Below are 16,465 nucleotides of genomic sequence, written 5' to 3' on the forward strand. Positions count from 1 at the left end.
AGCTCGAGAAGAAGTTTGAAGGTCTGGAACTTCACCATGTTCCGCGACTGAAGAACCAAGCAGATGATGAGTTGGCAAAACTCGGATCCACTTGGAGACCAGTCCCGAGTGATGTATGCCTCGAGCACCTACATCTCCCCTCGGTGAAAGAAGACCCCTTTACAGAGGAACCGGTACAACCGAAGAGCTCAACAGATCCGACTGAGGTCGAGGTCCCCGCTGTGGTTGATTTGATCATGGAGATTCTTGCTATCATCCCCGATTGGACTGTGTCGTTCATTGCATACATCCTGAGGCAAGAATTACCAGAGGACGAAGTCCAAGCGAGGCAGATCGTCCGCAGGTCGAAGTCCTTCACCGTCATTGACGGCCAGTTGTACAAGGAAAGTGTTTCAGGAGTCCTTCAGCGATACATCTCCCCTGAGGAGGGACAGTTAATCCTGGAAGAAATTCACTCGGGAACTTGCGGTCATCATGCCTCCTCAAGAGCAATCGTCGCCAAAGCATTCAGAGCTGGCTTATTCTGGCTACAAGCGAATGAAATGGCAAAGGATATGGTCGAAGGCTGTCAGTTCCATTTGAACAAGTCCCACAAGCCAACATCTGTGCTGAAGACAATCCCTCTTGTTTGGCCGTTCGCAGTGTGGGGATTAGATACAGTCGGTCCGTTCAGAACAAGCCAAGGGGGATTCACTCATCTGTTGGTGGCAGTCGACAAGTTCACCAAGTGGATTGAAGCCAAGCCCATCAAGAAGCTTGACGCCCTTACAGCCATCAAATTTGTCAGAGACATCATCTCCAGATTCGGAGTCCCGCACAGCATAATCACTGACAATGGCACAAACTTTGACTCGGACAGATTCAAAGGTTTTTGCACAGGCCAAGGTATCCGAGTGGATTTTGCATCTGTGGCGCACCCTCAGACCAACGGGCAAGCAGAGCGGGCGAATGGACTTATTCTTCAAGGGTTGAAGCCTCGACTCCTGCGAGAAGTTGTACATGCCGCCGGCGCATGGGTCACCGAGCTGCCTTCGGTGTTGTGGGGCCTCCGCACAACTCCGAATAGATCTACAGGGCGATCCCCGTTCTTCCTCGTTTATGGAGCAGAGGCTGTCCTTCCGAGTGACTTGCTTCACAACTCTCCATGAGTCAAACTCTTCTCCGAAGCCGAAGCAGAGCAGGCGAGGCAAGACGGAGTGGATCTACTAGAAGAAGAGCGCGATATGGCACAGACTCGCTCAACAATTTATCAACAAGATCTGCGGCGCTTTCACGCGCGGCATGACAGGAGTCGCACATTCCAAGCAGGTGACCTGGTGCTCCGAGTGGATCAGAAGAGGCCTGACAAGTTGGCTCCCGCCTGGGAAGGACCCTTCATCATCTCTAAGGTGCTGAACAACGGAGCATATCGACTCTACAACCTCGACAGAGAAACGGACGAGCCGCGAGCATGGAACGGAGATCTCCTGAAGCGCTTCTACACGTGACCGCCGACGGAGGCAATGTAAAGAACAAGTATCATTGAAGTAATACAAAGCAGACTGATTTTTTGCAGGTCCAAAATTCTTCCGTGTTTGCAGACTCCGGTCTAAAAAAAATCCTCTCCGAGTGTGCGCTAACAACCGCACTCGGGGACTTAGCTGCGATGCAGAATCGCCTAAGTAAAAAATCCTCTCCGAGTGTGCGCTAACAGCCGCACTCGGGGACTTAGCTGCGATCCAGAATCGCCTAAGTCAAAAATTCTCTCCGAGTGTGCGCTAACAGCCGCACTCGGGGACTTAGCTGCGATCCAGAATCGCCTAAGTAAAAAATCATCTCGGAGTGTGCGCTAACAGCCGCACTCGGGGACTTAGCTACGATCCAGAATCGCCTAAGTAAAAATTCTCTCCGAGTGTGCGCTAACAGCCGCACTCGGGGACTTAGCTGCGATCCAGAATCGCCTAAGTAACAATCCTCTCCGAGTGTGCGCTAACAGCCGCACTCGGGGACTTAGCTGCGATCCAGAATCGCCTAAGTAAAAAATCCTCTCCGAGTGTGCGCTAGCAGCCACACTCGGGGACTTAGCTGCGATCCAGAATCGCCTAAGTAAAAATTCTCTCCGAGTGTGCGCTAACAGCCGCACTCGGGGACTTAGCTGCGATCCAGAATCGCCTAAGTAAAAATTCTCGCCGAGTGTGCGCTAACAGCCGCACTCGGGGACTTAGCTGCAAGCTAGAATCGCCTAAGTAAAAAATTCTCTCTGAGTGTGCGCTAACAGCCGCACTCGGGGACTTAGCTGCGACCCAGAGTCGCCTAAGTAAAAATTCTCTCCGAGTGTGCGTTAACACCCGCACTAGAGGACTTAGCTGCGACCCAGAGCCTCCTAAGTAAAAATTCTCTCCGAGTGTGCGCTAACAGCCACACTCGAGGACTTATCTGCGACCCAGAGTCGCCTAAGTAAAAAACTCTCTCCGAGTGTGCACGAGATGCCGCACTCGGGGACTGAGCTACGATCCAAAATCGCCTAAGTGAAAAGCTTCCTTCGAGTGTATCCTCGAGATCCACTCGGTAGCAAACCCTCATTGAGGCTCATGTGGATGTGAAGACAACTCACAACTACATGAGTATCAACTCGCTCCGAGTGCGCACGAGATGCCGCACTCGGAGACTTAGCTGCGATCCAGAATCGCCTAAGTGAAAAGCTTCCTTCGAGTGTATCCTCGAGATCCACTCAGAGGCTTAGCAGACCCTCATTGAGGCTCATGTGGATGTGAAGACAACTGACAACTACATGAGTATCAACTCGCTTCGAGTGCGCATGAGATGCCGCACTCGGGGACTTAGCTACGATCCAGAATCGCCTAAGTGAAACGCTTCCTTCGAGTGTATCCTCGAGATCCACTCGGAGGCTTAGCAGACCCTCATTGAGGCTCATGTGGATGTGAAGACAACTGACAACTACATGAGTATCAACTCACTCCAAGTGCGCACGAGATCATGCACTCGGAGACTTAGCTGCGATCCAGAATCGCCTAAGTAAAAAAGCTTCCTTCGAGTGTATCCTCGAGATCCACTCGGAGGCTTAGCAGACCCTCATTGAGGTTCATGTGGGTGTGAAGACAACTCACAATTACATGCTTCGCATGTTTGCCATTGGCTTCACCAAGAAACGCCAAACAAAAACCACGAGCCAAAATTGTGTCAGAAAATAAACTTGGCGAAAGAACAGCAAAATATTCTATTCGAATTCAAAGTTGGATCTACGATAGTCGGCTCGGTGTGGATTAAGCTTACCCACACCGAACCACGAATGTGACGGCCAACAGCAGTGGCCCAAGTTTCATACACATACCACTCGGCATACCGAGGTAAAGTTTTTCAAGCGTCATCAGGACTGGCACCGGGACTGGCAGGCTCCAGAAAGGTCTCAAGATCGATCCCGTCCGCGATACGAGTGGCTGTCTCGAGGAAGGTCTCCATGAAATCTTCAAATCGAAGCTTCTTGGCGTTGGCGACCTGCAACGCCTTCAGCTTTTCTTCGCAAGCTTCCTTGCAGTGCACTCGGACCAGCGATAGCGCAACGTCCGCACCACAACGAGCGACAGACTTCTTCCATGCCTGCACTCTGTTCGGGACGTCCTCGAGCCGAGTCATCAACCCTTCTATTTCCTGCCGGGAATCGTCTTCGGTCCACAGCTCCTTGTCAACCCGGTCGATGACTTCTCTCAAACGGCCGATGAAAGGTCCCACTCTGCCAAGGCGAATATGTGCTCGGAGCATGTCCCGATTGGCTTCGTCGTCGAGTGGAACGTTCAGAACGACCGACCGTTCAATGTCGGCCGCTTCAGCCTCAGCGTCCAGACAAAAATCTGCAAAGAAAAGAAGAGCAGAAACTAAGCGCAGAATGAATTACAAAGTCAAGAAGCACTCGGCAAGAAGCTTACCACCGAGCAGTGCAATCATCTTCCTTGCCCAGTCGTTCACATACTTCTCCTGCGAAATGCATCGACGGTTCATCACCTTCATTTGACCCATCAGTTCACTTCTTTGCTTGCCCATTTTCTCAATTTCGGCCACCAATGCATTGTTGGTCTCCCGGGACTCCTCCAAAGACTTCTCTCGGTCGGCAAGAGCCCCCTTCACACCAGCCAAGTCATTCACAGCTGCCTCCAATTCCGCAGCAAGCTGAACCTTTTCGGCCTTCAGAGTATTGTACGCGGATCCCATTTTGCAAGTCTTCTGCCAAATCAGCGCAAAGGGAAGCTCAGACACATTCAACAAGGAAAACAAACAAAGCTCAAAGTTCTTCAGACCCCTGCCGATGCAAGCACTCGACAGCGGTCTCAGGGACTACACCCAGTGGGTTCACTAAGAGTGACCCCACTGGCATGAAGCTCGAACAGGTCGGCCCTATTGAGCTACATGACAAACAGACAAATCTACGCGAATGCTATTACCCGACCTGAGTAACACTACTCTCGGGGACTACATCCAGTGGATGCACTCCGAGTGCCCCCACTGGCAACATTGGGGCAGACCAGCTCGGATCTACTCAGATAACGGGCAATATATATAAAGACAACTGCCGGTGCAAGCACTCGACAGAAGTCTTGGGGACTACACCCACTGGGTTCACTCTGAGTGAACCCACTACAAAATAATCCTACTGTATCCGAGTATATCACTTGGACCCCCAGTGGGTTACAAGAGGGAAGTAAACACTTACTAGCGCACTTACTCGGATATCGTCTCGGAGCTCCAAGCTTCTCTTGTACAAAGACGCGACGGAGTCGTACGCTCCCTTGGCATCACCCACCATCAACTCCATCTGCACCATGGCCTCCTTGGCGGCTCCCACTTGGTCTTCCGGGAGGTGTCGTGCGTCGTACTGGACGGTCGATGGACCTGGCATGACAGAAGACTCCTTGGGCATCCCAAGTCCTGCTCCAGTCGGTTTCGCCGCGAGGGACACCGCCTCAGTCGACGACATCGGCTCGGTCGGCGGCGCATCCACGGTGGGAGCAGCAGCAGATGGAACAACCTCAAGGACAGGCGCCAAAGTTGGCCTTGATCCCCTTTGGTCGTCCTCCTCCAGATGAATCACCTCCAAAGGAAGCCCGACTAAACAACATGAGGTTGCAGAAAAAGGACAAGATTAAAGACAACACTCGCGAAACAATAATGCAAACTCTCGGAGTCGTCACAACGTACCTTGCTGAGATGTGGCAACGTTATCCGCATCCATGGGATCATCGTCCTGGCACGGCAGAGAGGTGGCGGAGGTGGCAGCTCTGTCGAGTAAAATCCACTCGTCCGATAAGCATGAGTTCAGTCGAATATCGAAAGAAGAGGAGAGAACAAGACACTTACGCTGAGGCAACTGGAACAGCGATCCTCATCCGAGGCAAAGCTTTCCGAGGCTTGGGCCCACTCGGTTTGGCCACCTTGGACGGTTGGTCCGTAGGCTCGGCAGCAGCGTCCCTGGTCCTCTTCACGCTCCGAGTGCTCGGAGCCACGGGAGGAGCTGGCGGAACACTCGGAGCCACGGGAGAAGCAGGCGGAGCACTCGGAGCTGCTGGAGGAGCAGGCGGAGCCGCGGATTCGTGACGGTGCTTAGTTCGAGGCTCTGATGGTGGAGGCGGCGAGCTCTGCTCCCCAGCCTCCCCCTCCTCCTCTTCAGACTCCTCCTCCGTCTCCCCACTGTCGGAGACGTACTCGGCGCTATCCACGCTGCCCTCCTGGCTACCCTCCTCTTCCTCAGCGGGATTCCCGTTCGAGACGGGAGAATGCCAGTTGGTCCACTCCTGCACAAGATATAGTCGACAACGTCAGACACCAAGCGGCGACACAAGAAAAGCGATAAATCTAAGAAGATTGAAAGCACTCGACAAGATGCGCTCACCTCATTTGGAGGAGGGTTGTCGGCGCAGAAGGGCCTCACTCGCCGGGCTCCTTGGGGGTTGTCGCATGCGCCTGTGATGCCACGGACCCACGCTGTCACCGTCTCCCCGGTCACGCACTCTGGGTGAGTCTGAGTGGAATCCTCAGGCCCCACATAGTGCCACATGGCGTGGTGTCGGGCTTGCAGCAGCTGGATGCGCCGACCCAGAAAGGTCTCCAGCAAGTCCGTGCCGGTGACTCCCTTGCGGACGACGGTTATCAGCGCGTCGACCAGAGGCTGGATCTGAATCTTTTCCAACTTGGAGAGTGCAAGTTGTCTGGGAGGAGCCGGACGGTCTAGGCTAAAGGGCGGCAACCCAGTCGCAGCATTCGGACAAGCTATGTCCTCGCAGTAGAACCAGGTAGACTGCCAGTTCCTAACTGACTCGGACAACTGGAGAGGGGGGTAGCTACTCTTCGTTTTCTTTTGGAAGCCTAAGCCCCCGCAGAGCTGGAGGAGATGGGTTTTATCGTCCGACTAGATAAGCTTATTGACAATCTGAGACCTAGCGGAGAAGATATACTTAAAGAGCCCCCAATGGGGGGGACATCCAATAAAGCACTCGCATAGAGTGACAAATGCAGCGAGATGAGCTATTGCGTTGGGAGGAAAATGATGGAGCTGCGCCCCGAAGTGATTCATAATACCTCTAAAGAAGGGGTGGGGAGGCAAGGAGAAACCCCTGTACACGTGGCTGAGCAGCAAGACGCGCTCTCCCTCCTGCGGCGCCGGCTCCATCTCTCCCTCCGCCGGCAACCTCCACGACTTGTTGGCAATCATGCCTTGCTCCACCAGCTCCAGCAGGTCGTTTGTCGTCACCGTGGAGGGGAGGAAATCCCCCTGGATCCAACCCGCCGGTAGTGCTCGCTGTCGCTGCTGAGCAGGAGCCGCCTTCTTCTTCTTCTTCTTCTGTGACTCGAGCTTGCTCGTCTGCCCCTTCGTCATGGTGAAGGCAGCAGATCCGCAGAGGAGGAGAGGAAGGAGGAGGCTTGGAATGCATAGTGACCTACGGGAGAAGCGGGGCGAGTGCGAGTAACAAGGGCAGCGCAACAAGAAACCCCACCGGAGAGGCTTAAATAAGGTTCCGACTGGGTCACTAACAGGTGGCCCCGAAATCTTATCCCCCGACCGGCTGCTGCGATATTAGTGGAGAAGATAAAGGCGCGGTAATCGAGGCGGCAGAAACTACTCGATGACGATGTCGACATCCCCGCTGAGCGCGCGGCAACCAAAATTTGAAGATCCCAGAAAATCCGCCGCTGTCCGTTTGACCGGTCACATCAAAAGATTCCGCGGAAGCACTCGGTCCCTGACGGTTCGTTTCACTGGTATATTCACTCGGATCACTAGTCGAAAGGATAAAATGGACCGAGGCTAGCAACGCCAAAGTCACATCCATACCAGTCCGATCCGTACTCCAAGTACCACTTCGTCGTTCCAACCCCGATCCATTCGGGGACTAGTGATGGGGTTATAGTCCCAGGGTAGGGTCATAGGCCTGCCCTATAGGTCCTACCCAAGGACTACCCTTCACAGAGGGCAAGGCCCTTAGACATTTCTGACTGAACTAAGGACCCCCCATCATCCAGTCAGTGACGAGCATTCGGAGCGTATTTATCGTACCGACTGAATTCCACTCTGCACATCGTAACCTCCCGGGAGGGCAACGGTCGTACGTTTTCATACACCATTATTAGCATTTAAGACATACGTTACATGTAACGTAGGCATTTATTCGCCACTACTCCACCCCTGTCCACCGGACCGTTGTGAAGGGCAACGCACTCTATATAAGCCGCCCTTCCCCACTGGTGCAGGGGTTGGCATTCACTGTAATCCTATACTCCACTCGACACTAAGCTCCCAAGAGCACTGAGACGTAGGGCTTTTACCTCCACCGCAGAGGGGCCTGAACTCATACAACCTCGCCGTAGCTAAGGCTCTACCCATCCTTTCGTACCCTACACATCTACTGTCACACTTATACCCACGACAGACCCATTGCAGTTCAATGTAAACATAATGACGAAGAATGCTAACTTAATGTTCTTTTGTTAAAACAGATAAAAATGATTAGGGGTCCACTAAAATTGTATACTTTGGGTTGGAAGGGAAAACAAAACTATGATTGTTAAAGTTATTTTTTTTGTTCCTCTTGATCCTCCCTTTCAGTTGTAAGTTCAATTTAACACACTACTGGAATCAGAGAATTTGCCAGCTGCTGCTTCTTTGCCGTCTGCTAGCTAATGGCAAAGATACTCTTTGCCATCAGCTACCCAAAACCAGACGGCAAAGAGCAGGTGGATGGAAAACATCCTCTTTGCCATAAGTGTACTATTTGTTGTCTGCCAGCTGACGGCAAAGCACATGCACGCAGACGGCAAAGAACCCACCCCACACCGCCCTCTAACCCATAGCGGTCCAACACTTTGCCGTCAGCCTATTACCACTTTGCCGTCGGGGGCAGACGGCAAAGAGGCAACTAGACCTAACGTCATCAACCCCCACCCCACCCCCTCTCTCTCCCCCATGACGGTTCACCACAGCCCCCTTCTCTCTCCCCATGCCGTCGCTGCAGCTCGCCCCCTCCTCCTCCCCGTGACCTGCCGTCGGAGCTCGCCCTTCTCCCCGTGACCCACCGCCAGAGCTCGCCCCCTCCTCCTCCCCGCGCCCCCCTCCTCCACCACCGTGCCCCTGCTCCACCACCGCCCCCTCCTCTCCGTGCCCTGCTCCACCATCGCCCTGGTGCCCTCCTCCCCGCGACCCCCTCTCATCCACCATTGCGCCACCCCTCGCCCTGGTTCCCTCTCCTCCCCGCGATCCCCTCCTCCACCAGCTCTGGCCAGGTCACCCACCGCCCCGACCGTCACCACCCCGGCTGCCCACTACTAACCAAGGTGATTTTTTTCTTTTTTTGCTAATTAATAGATTTAGTGGTATATGTAGTTTAGTTGGTAGGTTAGTTAATTAGTAGATTTAGTGGCAGTTTAGTTAGTTGGTAGATTATCTTTAGTTAGTTGGTAGTTTAGTTAGTTAGTAGATTTAGTTAGTTAATTAGTAGATTTAGTAGGTAGTTTAGTGGTAAATTCTGTTTTGTTAATTAGTGGTAGCTAGATTCTTTTTTAGTTACTTAGTGGTAGATTATGTTTTTGTTATTTTTTTGCTGTTTAGTGTTGTATAGGTTTAGCGATAGGTTTAGTTAGCTTGGTTAGTTAGGTTAGTTAGTTAGGTTAGTTAGTTAGTTAGCTTAATAGAAAGAAGAGGAAGAAGTAGAAGAAGAGGAGGAGGAAAGAGGAGGAGGAGAAGAAGAAGAAGAAGAAGAAGAAGAAGAAGAGAAGAAAAAAACAAGAAGGAGAAGAAGAGAAGAAGAAGCGAAGAAGAAGAGAAGAACAGAAGAAGACATAAATAGCCCATTTAGCTCCAAAATGCCATAATAAGTCCAAAATGGCATAAGAACCTTGGTTAGCTCATGAATATTATATTCTTAGCTTGTTTTCCTCTAAAATGACATAATTAGTCCATATAGCTCCAAAAAGACATAATTAGATAATTTAGCTCCAACAAGAGGAGAAGAGGAGAATAAATAGGAAAAATGAAAAGAAAGAAGAAGAAGAAGAAGAAGAAGAGAAGAAAAATACCTTCTCCTTCTTCTCCTCCTTCTCCTCCTCCTCCTTCTCCTTCTTCTTGGATTCTTCTTCTTCTCCTCCTCCTCTTTCTTCTCCTCTATCTTATTCTCCTCACCTTATTTTCCCCAACAATGAGATAATTAGCCCATTTAGCTACAAAATGGCATAAAAACCTTGGTTAGCTCATGAATATTATATTCTTAACTTGTTTTCCTCTAAAATGACATAATTAGAATATTTGTGTTGATCGGGTGGATTTACATGTGATAGTTGTCTCGTCGCTATGAGGTCTGCTATGCAAAGACCTGCCCGTGCGTTGTACGAGCTCCGCCCCTGCATTCGTGGGTCAGTACAAATTTCATCTCCTCCCCGCCCCTTCATTTACTGTGGCTCGGTTTTTGGATGAAACTTTCTAGATTTAAGTAATTAAATTAATTTATCAGTATGTGTATATTGGGTTCGTTTTCCCGTATGCTGTGCTCCGGATCCGATGCAGAATTTCGTCAGTGCCTCCCTGTTGTTCTCCGGATGCACATCCTCTCTGTTTATTGCGGAGACGTGTATCAGGAGAACAGCGGGGAGGTGCTACCGAAATTTTGCGTTGGATCCGGAGCAGAGCATGGGAAAACGAACCCAATCTACACATACTCGGGTGGGATTAGGACCTATCTTTACCTATTAGCGTGTAGGTTGCCTGGACGTAATAAAAATGGCGAACCTGATTAACCGATGAATATAAATGCTAAATTATATATAAATATATTTATTCTGTCTTTATTAGCTACGCAAGATGAGTGATCGTGCGTGGATGTATACCGGTCACCCTAGTCAGAAAGAGATGACGAAAGAATGGTTTGTAAAAACAAAGGAATTTGTGAAAACCGCATTCGCAAATGGCCAGGAAAGAAACTATTGCCCCTGTCCTGGATGCGACAACTATAAAAAGACGACAGAGGCTGTAATGATTAAACACCTGCAGAGGAGGGGTTTTAAGCCTAATTATACGGTGTGGAAATTTCATGGTGAGTCTATCAACGCACAAGAGCTGAGGTGGTCCATCGTCGCACGGACGAGCATGGTACCGGGATCGAAGACATGGTGCAAGACTTTGATGATGCTCGGGATTCGGAAGATGAGATGGAGGAATCTGCAAAGGCCTTTTATGAAATGTTGGAGTCTTCAAAACGTCCTCTCCATGAGCACACTGAGCTGTGTCAGCTGGATGCAATTGCACAAGTAATGGCTCTGAAGGCTCAGTTCAACTTGGGAAGAGAATGCTACGACGGGATGATGACACTATTTGGACGCTTCCTACCCAAAGGCCATGTCATGCCTGCAAACCTGTACCAGTCGGACAAAATACTTCGTGTACTTAAGATGCCCTATGAGAAGATAGATGCATATGAGAAAGGATGTGTCTTATTTAGGAAGGAGTATGCACACTTGGACTATTGTCCCAATTGCGAGTCTTGTCCCAACTGTATCTTGTGGTAGACAATGGTATGGGTGAGAAGAGGCAGACCAAAATCGCAGTTAGTGTTCTTCGGTATATGCCAATCGTACCAAGACTTCAACGTCTTTTCATGGTCGAAGAGACAGCCAGACAGATGACATGGCACAAATTGGGCAAAAGAACCGAACTAGATGCGGATGGGAATAAGATGATGGTACACACATCGGATGGGGAAGCGTGGAAACATTTCAATGGATTGCATCAGGATAAAGCGACAGATCCAAGGAATCCTCGAGTCTGCGCCACCACGGATGGTTTTAATCCCTTCGGCATGACGGCAACCCAATTCAGTTGTTGGCCTGTATTTGTCATTCCACTCAATATCCCCCCTCGGCAGATTATGCAAAGAAAGAACATATTTCTGACGTTGATAATTCCAGGGCCCAATTATCCGGGGAAGAATATGAATGTGTACCTGCAACCGCTTAAGGATGAATTGGAAGAAGCTTGGGATAATGGGGTCAAGACATACGATGCCGCTAGAAAAGAAAACTTCAAAATGCATGTGTGGTACATGTACTCTATGCATGACTTGCCAGCGTATGCGCTATTCTCTGGATGGTGTGTGCATGGAAGGTTCCCGTGCTCCCAATGCAAGGCAGCTCTTCAGTTTCATTGGTTGCAGGAGGGTTGGAAGTATTCTTGCTTTGACTTGCATAGACAGTTCCTGGATCCTGACCATCAGTCCAGAAAATACAAGAAGAACTTTACCAAAGGTAAAGTTGTCAAAAACTTGGCACCACCTGCGTTCACTGGCCAACAGATCCTGGATCAGTTAAACGCCCTCGAGCCTGATCCAGAGCGTCCAGGGTATTTCAAGGGGTATAATTCAAAACACGCCTGGACTCACAAGCCTTGCTTTTGGGATATGCCTTACTTCAAAGACCTCCTTCTTCCACACAATATCGACATGATGCACACTGAAAAGAATATCGGAGAGGCTATTTTTGGTACATTGTTCGACATAGATCGGAAGACAAAGGATAATACTAAGGCTAGAGTCGATCAAGAGACACTATGTCATAGACCGTTACAAAACATGCGAGAAGGCAAAGGAAAGCAGAAGTGGTCGAAGCCAAAGGCCTCGTTCAATCTTGGAAGGCCAGCTATGAGGGAAATTATCTTGTGGGTCAAAATGCACTTGATGTTCCCCGATGGGTATGCAGCGAATCTAAAGAGGGGAGCGAGTCTTGAAAAATTAAAAATCTTTGGTCTCAAGAGTCATGATTGGCACATATGGCTAGAGCGGGTAATGCCGATGATGTTACGTGGCTTTATTCCTGAGGATGAATGGCTAGTACTAGCGGAGCTGAGCTATTTCTTCTGTGTTCTTTGTGCGAAAGAATTGTCGCCTGGCGTGGTAGAAGACATGGAGGAGTTTGCACCGGAGTTGTTGTGCAAGTTAGAGAAGATCTTTCCACCGGGCTTCTTTAATCCAATGCAGCATTTGATTTTACATCTACCGACCGAGGCAAGATTGGGTGGGCCCGTGCAAGATCGTTGGTGCTATGCAACTGAGAGGATGCAGAAGACCCTTCGAGATAAATGTAAAAATAAGCGTAGAATGGAAGCATCGATGGCTGAGGCATTCATTACTGAGCAGGTGGCAAACTTTGTGACAGCACACTACGAAGCCAAAAATCATCATTTGCATAATCCGAAGCCTCGGCACAATGATGCAGACCCTAAAAAAGGTGGGTCCAACCTCAGCCTATTCAAAGGGAAGCTCGCGCCAGCCAGTGCTTCGAAACCAATAACGTTGGATGTCGAAGAATGGCGGAACATTTCATTGTATATCTTCAACAACCTAACAGAAGTGCGGCCGTACATCGAGTGAGTTCTCGGCATATTTTCCCGTAACTTCCAATTCATTTGAACTGCTCTTATTCCCGGATATTTCGAACAGCCGTTACGTCGCCAAATTCTCGGATGGAGCAATGATCGAAAACTATTCCGTTGAAGAGTATGAGCTTCTGTCAAAGACAGGAGGCGGCTATCCCGGTTTCATCTCTTGGTTCAAACAAACGGTAATTATCAATAATGGACCATTTCATTTCTTGGTCTAACTTGCGGCTAATGCAACAATCGTTTCGTATTAAACTTGTAGGCTAATTCAGAGTCTATGGATGCCGAATTGATACAAGTCGCTAATGGTTTTGACTATAAGGTCCGTTCATTTGAGAAATACAACATCAACGGGTATCTCTTTCGTACCTTTGGCAAAGAGCTATCTATGCCCGATCGGAAATCTACAAATTGTGGTGTCTCTGCTATCGGCGAAGGTGTTATCGAGTATTATGGAAGAGTTGAAGCAATTTATGAACTTCAATTCTATGGTGAAAACCCACCGAACATCGTAGTCTTCAAATGTTATTGGTTCCAGCCGAAGAAGACTAGAAGGACTCATGAACATATAGGACTAGTTGAAATCAATCCAAACACCCATTTAGATGTTCTCGATGTCTATATTACGGTTCAACAGGCGACCCAAGTTTTCTATCTACCGTGGGCATGCCAAACGGATAAGAATATGGAAGGTTGGTATGTTATTTATGAAGTGCCACCACATGTCTGACCACCTCTCCCAAATGAACAGGATTATGAGCCTCACATTAACCCAGACACATATGATGGAGAATTCTTCCAAGAAACACGTATTTCCAAGAAACGTTTCAAGAACCGCCGTGCTTCACCCAAGAACATGGAAGTAGACAGCGATAATGAATCCGACTCCAGCCCTGAGCCGAAACCAGAAGACCTGGAACTCGTAGAGGTTACTGATGCGGATGACCTGTCAATGCTTCAATGATTAAAGGAAGGCCTTTCACAACTTCACGTCGTTGAACCCGACGAGCACGTCATTCATGAAGACATGCGTGATAGTGATGACGATGATGCATTCATTAATGATTATTATTAGTTTGTAAGATTCACAACTTAAATTATATATATTTTAATCTTTATTATTCATGTACATATTATTATTCATGTCAGTTATTCAATTTTTTTATGTTGTACTAATTTGTTTTAATCTTTATCATGGCAGGTCACCAGGTGTGGAAAGATGGTGGGCGCTGGTCCAGATCGCTCGACGGGTTCTTCCCAGGCGCCCCGCACGAGGGGTGGTACTTCCCTTCCGCCCCTATCTCTCCGTAGAGCCTTGGCAGACAGTCTGTCGACACCACCCGTGGGTTCTTCTTCGTCGGCGGCATTGCCCACTGGGAGAGGTCCTGGTCGGGTAGGGAAGAAGGGGAAGGGTATAGGGAGAGGTGGTGGCCGCGGAAGATCCATGAGGACTGTTAAGCCATCCTCGCCACCACCACCAGCTCATTCACCCGAGCATAGGACTACTATTGTCGACCCGTTTGCGGAGGAGGCTACGGGACTCCGTTCCAGGAGCCTGGTGTTGACGGGCATTCGTCCCATGAGACTCTGGTCCAGGAGCAGCCTCGGGTCGAGTTGCATTTGGCCCACGAGACTACGGTTTCGGAGGCTTCACCGACGTGGAGAGGCCCAGATGGGAGACCTGGCTGGATCGGACCGAGTTGCCGGATTGGACCGAGGGTCTGGGTGGCTCAGGGGGCGGAGATGGCGGGGATGAGCTTACGAATAGTGAGGGCGATGTGCAGGTGGACGGGGCCACCGTGTACAAGCATGGTAGCACACATCTCCCGGTCGTGCCGGCTACCCGCGAGCAGAGGCCGGTGATTAAACCTGAAGGAGATAGGTAAGTACATTTACTCTTTTTTTAGCTTTTGCCTTCAAGTTTGTTCAAATATCTAATGTGTTGGCCTTATCATACTGTAGGGGATGGGTACACCCTCTTGGAGTCTGCAGTCTGAACTCCGTCCTTGGTGTGCTTTGCCGGACAAATTTCTCGGGGGTTGTCACGTTGCCTGGTGAGGGTCAGGTTCCTACACTAGGATTTTCCTGGGAGCACTACCAGGCTGCGCAGGCCCCGCCAGAGGAGATTATAGATGGTGTCTTGTGCCACACGAGGGCCGAGATGGTGATCAAGAGCTTTTGGGTAAATTATCCTTTTACATAATCTAAAATTAACAATATAGCTAATTATTGTACTAATCGGTGTTTTCACGTTTGATTGCAGACCTTCTATAGGTGTGAGGATGGATATGAGGAGGAGGAGGCCAGGGTTCTCGAGGCCGAGTGTAGGCGGTTACTACAGAACTTACGCCACGAGGCTCGGTCGCAGGCTATTCGAGATTACTATGCCACGCGTGGTATTAAGAAGCAGAAGAAGGATTGCCGTGGAAAATTTCTGAAGAAGGAGCAATACATGAAGGTAATTACCTATTCTTAAGTCCTTCTACGTAGTTTTCTTGATTTCATTCATAGGCTTAGCGCTCAAAACTCTTTCTAATAACTTACAGGTGCCCCCGAGATTGTGCGCGGATAAGATGGATTGTTGGGAGGCGTTGGTTGATGAGTGGTGCACAGGCAGCTGGCGAGCCGTCCACAAGAATGCGAAGGATCGGCGTAGCCAAATGGTTGGTGTGCTACACCATCAAGGCAGCGCCAACTTACTTCAGTTCGGACGAAACTGGGTATGTGATTTGCTTCATGATTCATGCAATTCATTCTTCATGCTAATATTTTGTTCCTCTCTTTTAGGCGCATCACAATAAGACGGAGATGCCACACTTGTACTACCTTTATGGCATGGCCCATACTGCCTCGTACAAGAAGGCGAAGGCATTCTCTGAGTCTGACCTGGATGATCCCAATAACTTCACCAACATATCATCCCACCAGAAGCTCGTGGCATACAGGGACGCGGGGAAGGCTACGAAAGGGGATGACTTTAACCCTAGCCAGGAACCTTTGGATCAAGAGCTGGTGATAATATCTGGTGGCGGGAGGCCCCATGTCTCGATAGCCATTGGAGATGGGATAATACGTTGTCCACTCACTCTCCCGGAGATCAAGGCGCGCCAGTCGACCAGCTGTCCTGAGATAATGCGTCGTCCACGGCCAGTCGATCTTGCCATCGAGGTTAGTTGTACGGACTAACAGCACTTTCATCCATTTCATTATGTGTGTCACCATTGATCATTACTGTGGTTACGAGGAATGGTGTTTCAGGATGCTCTTCAGAAAGAGAGATTGGCAAACCAGGCTGCTCTTAAGAAAGAGAGATTGGCAAGCTAGGCTGCTCTTGAGGCTGCTCTTGAGAAAGAGAGATTGGCAAGTCAGGCTGCTCTTGATGAGAGGGACCAGACCACGGCACGATTGATTGAGGAGGAGAGGTCCCGGAATGAGGCGGGTCAACGGGCCCTGTACGAGCTTTTTGTGGTAAGTTTTTTTCACATTAGCCATATCATGTGTGTAATGTCTATTTCATTACTAACTAATACGACCCACTCTTCACGGTCTGTGCGAGAAGAG

The sequence above is a fragment of the Hordeum vulgare genome, chromosome 4H (assembly GCF_904849725.1).
Source record: "Hordeum vulgare subsp. vulgare chromosome 4H, MorexV3_pseudomolecules_assembly, whole genome shotgun sequence".
Classification (NCBI taxonomy): domain Eukaryota; kingdom Viridiplantae; phylum Streptophyta; class Magnoliopsida; order Poales; family Poaceae; genus Hordeum; species Hordeum vulgare.